The sequence below is a fragment of the Anser brachyrhynchus genome (assembly GCF_964034855.1).
Source record: "Anser brachyrhynchus genome assembly, chromosome: 3".
NCBI classification, from domain to species: Eukaryota; Metazoa; Chordata; class Aves; order Anseriformes; family Anatidae; genus Anser; species Anser brachyrhynchus.
In genome coordinates this window covers 104,153,548-104,166,957 of record NC_137696.1, presented here as the reverse complement: position 1 = coordinate 104,166,957, position 13,410 = coordinate 104,153,548, and positions in this window count along the sequence as shown.

Below are 13,410 nucleotides of genomic sequence, written 5' to 3'. Positions count from 1 at the left end.
GCTGAAGTACAGAAATTATCATTCACAGAAACAGTGTATTCAAAAGGCTAAGGACTTCTTATAAACTGTGCAACATTTTCCAGTGTTCAATGTACCTTTGATTCGCTTGTACACATTTAAAAACCTTGTTATTGGTGCTAGGAAATTAATCAGGTTAACTCTGTTAAAAAAGGGACTACCTTTTCAGAGTGACTGTGCATCTAGCTGCCCAGTGGGGCTATATAACCGGATGGATATCAGAGGGACAAAGAGGATGCTCTGGTAATTGTCAGATGGAATTCATGATGAGGCACATTAGCATTTGCACACACCCATCACAGACTTGGTGTCAGCATTAGTTTAGTTAATAAACACTTTGAAAGAGGAAGAGAAGAAAGTAAGATTTTCTGGGGAGGGTCTGACGTCAATGAGCCTACCCCCACCTAGGCAAACGGGGATCTCATTTATACTCAATATGAATCTCTCCTGTTATTTTTACAAATTCAGAGGCCCATTACAGTGAATTAGCTATTTGTTACCCTTAAGAAGAAATGCTTCTGTTAGAATGATTTTCTGTCACTCTGGTGAGTTTTGTGTTGTCTGAGATTCATGTTGCACTCTTCTAGGCAGTGCTAGCGTGGAGCATCGCTGGCTTGTCACGGGAGGCAGATAAGATGTCAGCCAGTTGTCTTGATGGGCCCAAAACCGTGGCTGTGTCTGTCATGTTGGCATTCTGCTACAAGCCTGGCAAGGCTGCCTTTTCTCTGAGCACCTGCTTCCTTTGAATCAGCTTTGATATGTTACTGTTTATTTGCTTGAAAACAAGTTCTGTGAAAATTCCTCCCAAGGCCAATTTACAGGTGCTTTTTATGAGAAAAAGTGTATTTTATTTTTTTTATTTTTTTTTATATGACAGTATTTGCCTCCAGTGTAAATCTTTCCCCAGCCCATAATGTTCACTTGCATCCCAAAGTTCAAAAATTTATGCATACTACATTAATCTGCTCTTGTATGGAGACAGAGGTTCAGTGATAATAGCACCCTAAGTGCTGTTAACGCACAGACAGTTTCTAAAGGAAACTTTGAAATATAATAAAGCACTTTATTTTCAGTTTAGTAGAAATGAGAATCAAACCTCTAGATGGCACCAGAAGAACAAGATAAAAACGAACAGGTCTTAAAAAATTCTGCCAGCTATAGCATATCCATCTTTTTGATGCAAATACATCACTTAGGGAATGGGAGATTATTAAAAGCATTACACTTATGCCAGTGACAAGGACAGGTCCAGCAAATGACTGTTTCCCGGAAACAGCAGGTGATGCTGCCTCTTAATCTGCACATGATACACATTAAGAGGGTAAGCACGCCTTTGTAAAATATTGCAAGATATTGCAGTATTACAGCAAGTTCCTTCTTAAGATGTGAAAACTATAGCATATCAACTGTATTGACATGGGGAGATACGAATTCAAGCTCTAAAGGTAAACCTCTTGGACAAAGCAACCTCCACTGTTTCTAATATTGTGAGGCCCTTTGCCCTACACTTTTTGTTCAGTCTTTATAGAGGGATGATTCCATTTGAAATTAGCAGAAGGACTGGGAGCAGACAGTGCAAGATCTGGCGCCCAGCACTGCCACTGCAAGATTCAGTGATGTTAGGACCTGTAAGAAACTACTAGTAGCCTTCCATATTAATATTTCTTCCTTCATTGGAATGTGCAGTAACTCAGTACTGGCTTTGTCCTTGGATATTAGCTCAAGGTTTATCAGATTGTTACATTTTAAAAATAGCGCACTTGACCTCACCTCATTTCCTTTACGAACATTTGAACTTTGTGTGGGTGCATTAAAGGACTGTTAAATTGTAATAAACTTGTCTAATTTTTTAAGTTAATGTAACTTCACTTTCTGTTATTGTTGCTCCTATCTTCCATTAATATTGTACATCTGAGCACCTGGTAGAAAAAAAGACACCCCACTGCAGTTAGTAGTAATATGCGTAATAGATGCAGCTGAAACCTTTCCCATGGTATCCTAAACTACCCAGCTGGGTTGTCCCATGCAGATTTCACCTGTCACCAGTGTCCCCCAACAGGGAATTTGCCCTCCACCCAGCCAAGAGCCTCTGTCGGAGGCCATTATCCATCCGATGACGGTGGTGCACACAGCATGTAGAAGAGAGGCAGATGGAAAGAGCTACAACTTCTGTTAAACACGGGGCCAATGTAGCTCTTTAACACGTTAAGTCATGGTAAAAAGGATGATCAAAATCTTAGTCTGCTGACTTAGTGACCTCCGCTGGACCATTTTGAATGAAGTGCACTAAAAGCCAGTCCAACAATCATAAATCAACCCAAAGCTAGCCCTCCTGATTGCAAGATAATGTGTGAAAAAGAATTCCACAGTCGTGTGCCACTTTTGCTGTCTGGGAAAAAATGCCTTCCATATATGAAAATGGCAATCAGCCTCCTGCATGGTGCTTAATGGGAGGTAAAACACAAGACGACTCCCTGGCTGGGAGTTATGAGGCCACATGCAGATGTCTCCATCTGAGCTAATCACTGAAACTCCCTTCTTAGAAAATGGAGAGAAACAAGTACTAGTAGGGCACAAGTCATGCAATTCTAAAGTAGGTGTCTCAAATAATTGAGATGAATCATGTCTATTATTTCCACTGACTGCAAAGGGAGATCACTATAACCAGCTTGGATGGGAGACATCTACATGGCTGATGTTTGAATTTAGGTGTGATAAATTCTGCACCATGTTTCTCTAATTGAATTGGCTCTTTAGTCGAAAAATCTATTTACAGAGATGCTTCATAATAGCTGGAATTTTTGCCATGTGTTTACAGGCTGGCTTCCTCCAGCAGACTCTTGTATCTTGCAGTCTTTACTCCCTTCTCTGATTTTCATGTTATTTTGAAATCTCTGGGCAAGCCTTTGCAGACTTCCAGCTGCCGCTTGGTCCCAATTCATCATCGGCTCTCATGATTTGGCCTTTATCAAGACATTGTGTCAGGCCTTCCATTCTTTTAAATACGTAAGTCTTCGACCCAGGTTCAGAGTGACTGTGCTCGTGCTGTTAGTGTGGGATTTGTTTATGCCCTTGTTCCTCTCAGTGCCATCATTCTGTGGCAACATCTCAATCAGCAGAGGCTGTGAGCCTTTCATGGTCAATCAGTGCCCTTCTGCTAAGCCTATAAGATGTGACTTGTGCAGTTTCTCTGTCGAGCTGGCCAGGCACATCTTCTGGCTGGAGAAGCATGATTCCATGGGGCTCGTGTGCCAAACATCTTCCCCTGCGCTGAAGGCAGCTAAGCAACTGGTCAAAGCTCTGAATCCTCCTGGTCCTGGCTTTGACCTGGTCTGCTCTTGTCTTCTGTTTGTCTCTAGTTAGTTCCCTGTTATCTTTCTTTTCAACTATTACTCTCTAGACTTCATGGTTAGTTGATATTATCTGCATTTCTCTGTAATTCAGTCTGCTGTCTTTTGATACTGCCTTAATGCCAGCATCTAATTCAGAAAATAAAACAGTGCCAAGCTTGATTATCTAGTTCTTAGGCCAACCTCCTGTGCACATTAACTTCTTCTAGCATCCTGCCCCCAAAGTGTGACTTCATCAGAACTGCCCAATAGGGATAGTCCTTACCCACCCTAAGTCCAAAACTTTGCTAAGGTCAGTCTGAACAAATAAAAGTACTAGTTAATTAAGCTCAGTGCTGATGCCTTGGCACTGGTTAATTTACTAGCATAGTTTGTGACTGAAGTGTCCAAGTACCAGCAGCTGTATGAAATGTTTGGGTGATAGCATCGAGTCTTGGTGTCCTGTTAGTAAGTATGTAATTGAGTCAACGTGGCCTGCTGTTCTCAACCACTTTCAGCAAGAAAGCCCACCTTAATGAAATGTTTGGTTCAGTCATCTTTGTGTTTCTGTACTGTCCTGAACCCATCATTTCTAGATGCTGACCCGTTCCTCTTCATGATGCATTTTTATCACCATCCACTGATTGTCATACACTAATTTTGGGGTAACATGAGGGAAAACAAAAGTTATGATAAATTGGCATATTAGTACCTGAACTCTGTAATGCTGTACGCAGCACTTTGCAGGCCTAGACCCTAAGAGCTTCCTGTTTTTCGTAATTTGGATAGGCCTCCAACTTACATTCAGTGAACACTGGTAGCAGCTTTTGTTGCTAAAGGTTATGTTCTGACCTTTCAGGAGTAGGCTGGGCTCTCATGAGACATTTCTCCTTATCTTGGTGCTTACCTGAGCTGCTCCCGTCTGGTTGGCATTTATGGCAGGTAAATAGTCTCCCAGGTTGCCTCAGACAGGCCTTCATTCTTCAAGCGTGACATGTGGAGCCTTTTTAGGTTGCCGTCGGGTCTTAAACCTGCTTTTGTGTTCTCTTTAAATACAATCCTGTTTTACATGCACAGCTCTCCTTTTAATTGTTTCAGGTGGGTAAATTCCCATGGGTCTTACTCCTTTCAGGCTGAATCGTCTGAAGTGTGTGCTCCGTCCTGTTGCGATTGCCTGAAGTGTCCCATTGCGCATCAGAGAGTGTATCTTGCAGACGTTGGTGTCCTGTAACATCAAGTCACCTGCATTGGAGCCCATTTAATTAACCACGATTTCTATTGTCAGTACTTTCTCCTTACCTCACAGGGCTAAAGGCTCAGAAACATAATTTAAATCGGTTTGAGAGCTCAGCTGCCTCTCCTCCATGGTGCTTCCTGGTGGGTTGCGGCCAGCACTCACGTCCATCCTGTGCCAAAATGTGAACTGATAGGACAGTTCCATTCTGAGGAGCACAGCTAGCAATTCCTCTTCCATTCCCTTTGGGCCTGACAGGCTTTAATTGAAAATGCCATGGGCCAATGACTTTGTAGCAACTGTGCTCCCAAGTCTCCTCCTGAGGCCTCGGGCTGTAATTACAGATACTCCACAGGCATTATAGGATTGGCAGCTTATTCATATTCATCTCTCTTCTTTCAGATGATCTTGTATCCTGATGGTCTGCTTGTTACATTATGGCTTCTTACCTATTCCTAAGCTTCACGAATGGCTGATACGAATGTGCAAAATGTAGAAAAACTGCTAGCTGCACCTGTACTTTTCTAGACATTTCCTGAAGGCTCTCAGTTCCTCAGGATCTATTCAGAGATGTAGTAGAGTTAGGAAGTGCTGACAGTGGGAAGAACACTTGCTCTCAACACCTTCTTTGGAATTACTTTATACCAGGAGTCTTTTTTTCTTCATAGTATATCAAAATGATTAGGGACAGCAAAAAATCCTGGCACAAGGGTGTTGTTTTGTGTTTATTCCCTTTATGCAGCAGATAACTGAAAAAAGGAAAACAAGGAATAGAAAGACCACATGGCTTCATTGTCAATAAAAAAATAGGTACTTGTGGGAGGGATTTGATTCCTCTTGCATGTTTAACTTGAAGTTGCGTACATCGTGCTAGCAACACCTAAGCTTTGAAAGGTTTTACAATACATTGCCAAGCTTCAGTTGACTATTCAATTTATTGACTGCTACTCAGGAAAACAAAATTACTGGTTTGCTATGGACTGAGAACTAACTTATTTTCTGTTTTTTTTTTTTTTTTTTTTTTTTTCCCTGGAATATGGCCACTATATGCAGTTGACTACATATAGTCAACTATATGCACAGAATTCTTGCCGTTCTCCCTGCTCATTTAAGGACACGGAAGGATGGGGTAGTAGAGGGAGTGGCTGCATTCATGTCCTAAACATCTCTGTGCTATTAACATTCAGGGCATGCTATTGTGTATAAACAGCTGTCAAACAGAAAATTCACATGCTGAATATTTTAATTTCAAAGTCCTAATAAAAAAAAAAAAAAGGAAATGAAAACTAAGTCTAAAACAGCACCGAATAAATTCCAAGTCTGTTCATATCAAATATGCTTGAAATATGAGTTTTATAGTATTTTTAGAAAATCTGGAGAACCTAAGACTACTAGTAGCATTCTTATTCTCTGAACATACCCAATCCATTCAAGTATTTTGGATCAACAAATAAACAGATCTCTGCAGTGTTTGCAACTGAAGTAGTGCAACACTGGGTTTGTGCCAAAGAAACTAGAATTCACTAAAACCACAGGCAATCAGAATATTAATTGTTTGGTCTATATTCATTGCCTGAACTGAGAGAAAGGTCAAAAGAAAGTAAAAATGGCAATTAAATCTGTTTTTTAAATTATTCATGCACAATAATCAATGGTGTTATGACAATATATGCAAAGGCAAATTAAAAAATCCCCCAAACCCTGATATTTTTATTGTCAGTTCTTCAACTTTTTTAATTTAAAATGTATTCCTTAAAGCACTTTTATGCAGTTTTTATTTTTTATTTCCCACTAAAGATGTGGTTTTATTAAGGACAGTCAGCTAGAAAACATGTGGAAGCACACAAACACAAAAGCATACAGTGTGTTCAGACTTTGTACTAACTGATAATAGTATTGTTGCTCATCGTTTAAACACTGCCAGCCCAATCCTATCTGCAGTGCAAGAAAATGCACTCTAAAAGCCAAGTTTAACAATCCTAACACTTTTTGAAGCGATTTTAAGTAGCACCACTGTGCAAGAGAACATTTCTGTTTCTCTGGTCTACTTTTGTGAATAAACCGAATCAAATCTATTTCTCTTTGAAATCAACATTCCCATGGACTGAAGATGGCATGTATGAAAGCTCTCTAGTGATCCCTTTTTAAAAATCCTGTTTACATTTGCTTTTACATGTGACTCACTATTATGTTTTTTTTTTTCTTTTTTTTTTCTGAAGTTCTTTATGACAAGTCTCTGCCTCAGGTTGTTTTTATTTTACTATTATTTTATTTTAGGCAGATATTTTTGTTGTCGTTGTTTGTAAATATATCAGCTGTTATCAGCTGTTTCTGTGACTGAATTAAAGAGGAATTATGTTAAGTTTATTACATATACACATACATGCATATATTTTACATATTATAAAAAAATCTACAAAATTATGTCGGCAAAGTGTGTTCATTACCCATGTTATGAAAATTAAAGCCCTCAAAACTCTTTCTTTTCTAACTCCCAGAGCTTTGGACATGACCTCAAAATCTGGCTTGAGGTGATTGAATGGAGAGAAGTGGGAAAGAGGGTTTGCAGAAGAAATGTGCCTCTTGTTGTCCTCCTGAAAACCTGTCTAAATTTGGCCATGCTAGTAAATTGTAATTAGCACATGTGTAGAGATTTTCCAGAGGTAAAAGTCTGTGATGGCTGTGTGCACAGCTCAGGCTCCAGCTGACAGGCAGCTTGCCCTTTCCCTGAGATGACTCCTCTGGGATGCTGGAGGCAAGTCTTGCTCTCCTCCTAACTGGATGCTACAGCGAGGAGCAGCTCTTTTCTTCCTCCTGCTTCCCCATGGGATTCAGGCAGTGTGGAAAAGGGAGCTGGTTGCTGCCAGTGAGGGGTGGGAGACGGGAGATGGCTGTGGGAAGGCTAGCACTGCCTTGAGCCCAGGGAGGAGAGGGGAAGAGGGCCCAAGGCAAGGCAAATGACTGACAGAGTGAGGGAACGGGGCAGCTTCAGGGAGAGAGGAGAGTTTTGAAACCATGATGGGGAATGCTAGCTAGAGGGGAGGGAGACTGCAGCGAAGGGAAGGGCAGTCAGGCTGAGATATGTGTGTCGAAGAGGCAACAGTGGAGCAGAAAGCAGATGGATAGGAAGGTGCAAAAGCAGCAAGGACTGGAGCTCATCCAGCACAGAAGCAGGGGCTGGGTGACATGTATTTCTCTGCAGAGCCTGAGATCACAGAGATCTCTGTGTATCTGAAATTAGTACACTTGATAAAAAATGCTGTTGACTCCCCAGTGTTATCACCTGTGGTAGTTTCTAGGGGTGCAGAGCATTATATGTGAGAGGGGTAAGAGGTCTGAGACTGGAAAGATCTAAGCAGTAAGTCTTACAAGAAGAAAGAGACTGGTGAGAACCTGGCAGAAAGATGCTGCTGTGACTGGAGAAGACCACGTCAGACCACGAGCCAGAGTGATAAGGAAAGGATCTAACTCTGCGGTACTAAAGCAAGACTTGCAATAACACCAGCCAAAGTATGCAGGGAAGAAAGAAAGAAATGAAACAAACAAGCTTGCAGGCTGAGGAGATTGATAATGGGTATACTCGTGGCTATATGACGGTGTTTGCAGTGGGATGCTCTCTTCTTCCTGAGGGGTTGCTGATAGGGAATTGTTTATTTTGAGGAGTTTCTTCTCCTCACCAGCTGTCCAAATACTAACAACAGAACTACCAACAAAAGAAAGTTCATGTCTGGGCTACACAACCCGATTAAATGTTCTTTTCTGGTTGACTGGCAATAGGATGGATCTCAGATAGGGCAGAGAAGGAATTGCACATCTATTTTCTCTGCAGTGATTTCATCTGTCAAGCTGCATACAGCTTTCTGCTTCGGTTTTATAAAGACAATACCTTTAATAGAAAAAATAATAAGAGATACAGTGGCTGCTAGTTTCAACGATGTGTTCCAGGTTCTCTGTACCCAGCTCCAGTGATGCATTGTGGCCATAGCATTAATGTTATGACTCTCTTGTATGTAATGTTTCTCTTGCTCTTATGGCATGGTACAAAACAACTGCCAAGAATCTGGCATATATTTTTCTTATCTGTAGAAGCACTTTGTTTTCAAGGTATAGTTGCAGCATTACATTTGCAGGAGTCCAATTTTATATATTTTAACGGCAATCTTCTGATTTTTAAGCCCTGCACTGTTAGATTTCTTTATTTTCCTGAATAATAATAAACTGCCTCAATGATGAACCTAAACCTAATTTAGAAGAGAAACTGGAAGCTCCTTCAGTACATCTAATTTTCCTTTTTATTCTATTTTGGTGGCTAATCCCGGATGGGGCATGAGTATCACATCCTTTTTTTTTTTTTTAACAAGGATTTGATTGAGTGCATTAACTCTTCTGCAGTATGAATCACATTTGAGAGGCTTGACAACAACTGCTGCAACATTCGTATTCAAGCCAAAATGGCAACTTCTTAGCTATCATTTACCGTAAGAATATTTTAAAGTGAAATGCTTTAACAAAGCACCATTTAAAATCTTCAGAGAAAAAAATTAACTGGACAGGATAAAAGAGAAAAGGTAGTGCACTTCAAGCATAAAAAATGTCATGAAAGTGGGCAAGCGAGACTTTCTTGAAAAATTGAAGTTGTGAGCTGGAGTAAGATTAGCAAGTCAGAATGTAGGATATTCTGACAACACAATTGTAAACAACCTGATAGAAATAGTTATTTTATAGCTGGTACCAGCTGAAAAAATATATAGAAGAAAATTAAAATACAAATACAAAATATAAATACAAAAAATACAATACAAAATATAGAAGAAATTAAAAGAAAAAAATTGTCCTGTATTCATTCCTCCTCCTCCGGTGCCCTGACATACAAGACTGCATTAGGAGTCCTTGCTGGATTTTTCTCCAAAGGTATCCTTCCCTCTCCATTTTCTAGGTTCTTCATAGGGGCCACTGAACATAACTCCGGAAACAAATAGATGATTCTGTGTCTTGTATGATGAAAAAGCACATTCACATTCATGAAAGCTTCTCACATTCACAGAAGCATGTGAAAAAAGTGCTTTGTGAAAATTAGCAGTACTAAAGTCCAGCCCTCATTCTGTTGCTTGCAACATGACTAAGTGATAAACATTCAAAATCAGATATTAGGAGGAAATAACCTTCCTTGAGGCCAGCAGAATTCACATCGGAGGAAGTTGCTCACTTTCAACAGTGAGGATCAGTTAACATGTGGGGCATAGATTTCAATAGCAATGGAGACAGAGGGTCTCTCTGAATAGCTCCACGTTAGTTAAATCACAAGTTATTTAAGAATTTCCTGCCAACTTAGTTTTTTTTTTTTTTTTTTTTTTTTTTCCCAGGCAGTTATTTTCTTCCTGCCTTAAAAATCTATACAGCAATTGCAGTAGTCCCAGATGATCTTAAGGTATTAAGTGAAACCCTAATTCCTTTCTTCAGCTCATGGATTTAGGGACAAGACCTGAACAAAAGAATCAGTGGCACTGTCGTCATGAAGGATATACAATTCAATAGCAGTGAGAAATAACTGAAATGGGAAGTCTGACTAGATGTTCCTGTGAGAGATTTCCCTTACAGGGGAGGAGAAGTGAAGCTTTTCTGTGTCAGATACATAATGAGATACAGCTGTATTTGCATCAAGAGATGGGGATCATTAAATATCATGAGTTGGGTGCAACTCCTCATATATCTTCAGGCTGAAATTCTGAGTCACAAGCTTGCCATATTATTAAAATAAATGGGGTCATACAAAGTGACATGTTCTTGGGCACAGGGAAGGTTTGGCCCCCAAGGACTTTACTCACCCGTGCTAATTCTGCTAATCAATCAACTGGTCGTTCACATTTAATCCTGACACTAAAACATTCTTGCAGGAGAATCTTAATTTGTGAGCTCTTTGTGTTCTCTTGCGCGTCAAGAAGTTAAACTAATTTGATATTGCGCTCCCCTGATAATGAAAAAGGCTGATGAGAGTAAGAGAGAGTTTACAATAGTGTGTCTCATTAAATCATTTTGCATTTCAGTAGCCTGATGGTTTACCTTTCAAGCGGTGTTTGTGATACAGGGCAGATTAAAAAACTGTCCAAAAATCATACTAAAAATATAAGTTCACTATTTTTATTATAATAACACTCACATTTCTCAAAAAGTTCACACCTGAATGGTGCTAGAAGCTGCACAAATATAAACCAGACCTATCAATGAGATGCAATGTTGTCAATGGTTGCAATTTCTACTGTACCGCCTCATAATTTAGACTCCAGGTCCCAGGCTGCTGTGATAATCTGTGTTTTAATTTGAAATATAGGTATGCATTTTTAACCTTGTAGTGGTACAGAAAAAATTTGAGAATATGAACTAGAAAAATGAGAAATAGAAACGGTATGATAGCAACTAGAAGAGTATGTACCCTTTAGGAATGAAAAAAAAGGTAAAAAAAAAGGTGCATTTTACATCTCCCAGGAGAGGTGGTTTTATTTTGTCCATTTTAACCACATAAAGAGTATCCTCCCCCAGTACATCTAAACAAAAGCATCCAGGATCCAGGAGAAGACTGGTGCCACTGGAGCATGTTGCAGAACTGGCTGTTATGGAGCCTCTTTCCTTGGAGGCCGCATGAAATGGGGAAAGCTCTCCTCAGACTGCATGAGCTGCGTTTGTTACAAAGCAACCTGCTCCTCATCACCATTTTTACTTGTAATCCTTCCCTCATGACATGACAACGGGATAATCAATTTATTAGACTTAAACCATGCCTTGGTGGCTATTGAACTGCCTGATGAGAGATGGATGCTGGAAGCAGTGGTACACCAAATGAGTTGTTCTAATGAGCCGTGTGTAGCCCCACAGGCTGTGGGCTGTGAGCATTCCTGGCTTACAACATCACCATAAACTTGAAGGCATTTGGCTGACAGCTAGTGGTATATGAACACAATTAAATTAATTTTACCTTCACCTGAAATTAAAGTTGTGTGAGGATCAAGACTTATCAGAAAAGAACCTGCTTAAAACCTAAACCCAAAGGTTAACTCATGGATGGGTTTGATTTCCAGGGAAAACAATGTGCAAGTCTTCTTGATCATATTCATGTTGCAGTCTACTTACTGCAATATACAATAATATGATGTACAGCTTTAATGACAGACTGTTATCTTTAGCCATGAAGTCATAAATAAGCATCTTTATCCAATGAAAAGTTCTGTCCTTTTCAATGTTGCAACATTTTCTTGTTCTCCTCTAAAGCAACTTTTATATGCTTATGCTTATTAACATAACTGTCTCTGCTCCTTAAAAGAAAAATACAAGCCCTTATTTTTCACACTTTTTAAATAAATAACTTCTATGACTCTTTTTGTAAAAAGGTTAGTCTGAACCCAATTCACATTAAAGCAGGAGGTAAAGACCTTTAATATTTACAGTTTAGAGGGGAAAATTAAGGTCTAGGAGATACCTAGTACCTGATGGGCTCATTAAAAGAAGCATAATTCAACCATTATTTGGTAAAATAAACAGTTTGCTAATATTTAAAATGACTACCTACACTTTATGAAACAAACGTCACTTTATATGAAGGGTGAAAGCAAAGATGAGGAAGAGGAGCTGACTTCATTTTAGAATACGAGTAGAAACACACTAATGATGCCAAAAAGACGTGCTAAAGTTTCCTGATTATGCTGAAAAGCAGGCCACGCACATGAGTGCTTAAGTACAAGTTAATGAATATTTGGCCATGTGTAGTCTCTATGCACTGCTGCAGTGTTCATGAATCAGAGTGGCAGCATCTCTGCAGACCGCTGAGTCCTGGAAATGTTAATGAAGCAGTGCGCAGAAGTCATAACTATTGCCACTGTCAAGTGGCCATGGAAATGATTATCTGGTAAGATGTTGGAGGCAGAGCTGCTATCACCTAAATTCTCATGGAATTCATCTGATTTACTAACTTCTCACTGCATCAAGACTTTTAGTTTGTCACGGCAACCTAGGAGCAGATAGAGGAGTAGGATGTCATCAGGCAGCAGTCATAATGCAAGCATAAGTTAAATGACTCTAAAGTTAATGATCCAGATTCTTCACTGCAGCCGCGAGGCACACCACGTAACTTGGGGGAGGTGCACAGATGCAGTAAATTACTTTGGATGCCGTTACCATGACCCTGGGCCAGCTGTGTATCAGACCAGACCGGTGGCATAAGTTACAGTATGCAAACTGCTGCTGTGAGTGGTCCTGAATGGCCATTATGGCAGCTCTGCAATGCCAGCACGGTGCTGAATCCCTGCAAGGAAGCTTCCCCTTCCCCTTCCCCTTCCCCTTCCCCTTCCCCTTCCCCTTCCCCTTCCCCTTCCCCTTCCCCTTCCCCTTCCCCTTCCCCTTCCCCTTCCCCTTCCCCTTCCCCTTCCCCTTCCCCTTCCCCTTCCCCTTCCCCTTCCCCTTCCCCTTCCCCTTCCCTTCTTGTAGGGTTGAAGGCAACACAGGAGCTGCTATGTTTTTCTCTGCCCCACTAGAGGATTGCTGCACCATGAATAATCTTTCCATTGCTGCTGGCCCTTTTAATCCAGTAAAATGCTGTAAATCATCTCGAACACAGGGTAAAAGCTAAGGCAATCTACTTTTCCTCGATTTGCACTTGTTTCTGTTTTACGTCCTATTTTATCATAATAGCATGGACACTAATTTTGCTTTACTTGTAAAGCCTAGATCCAAGGAAATGCTTTTAGTAGTATCAAAAGGCTATTAATCTGTGTAAGAGACAGTAACTGAAAAGTGATGTTATTGACAAAATGCAACAGCATCCTCTCTACAGTTTCCACA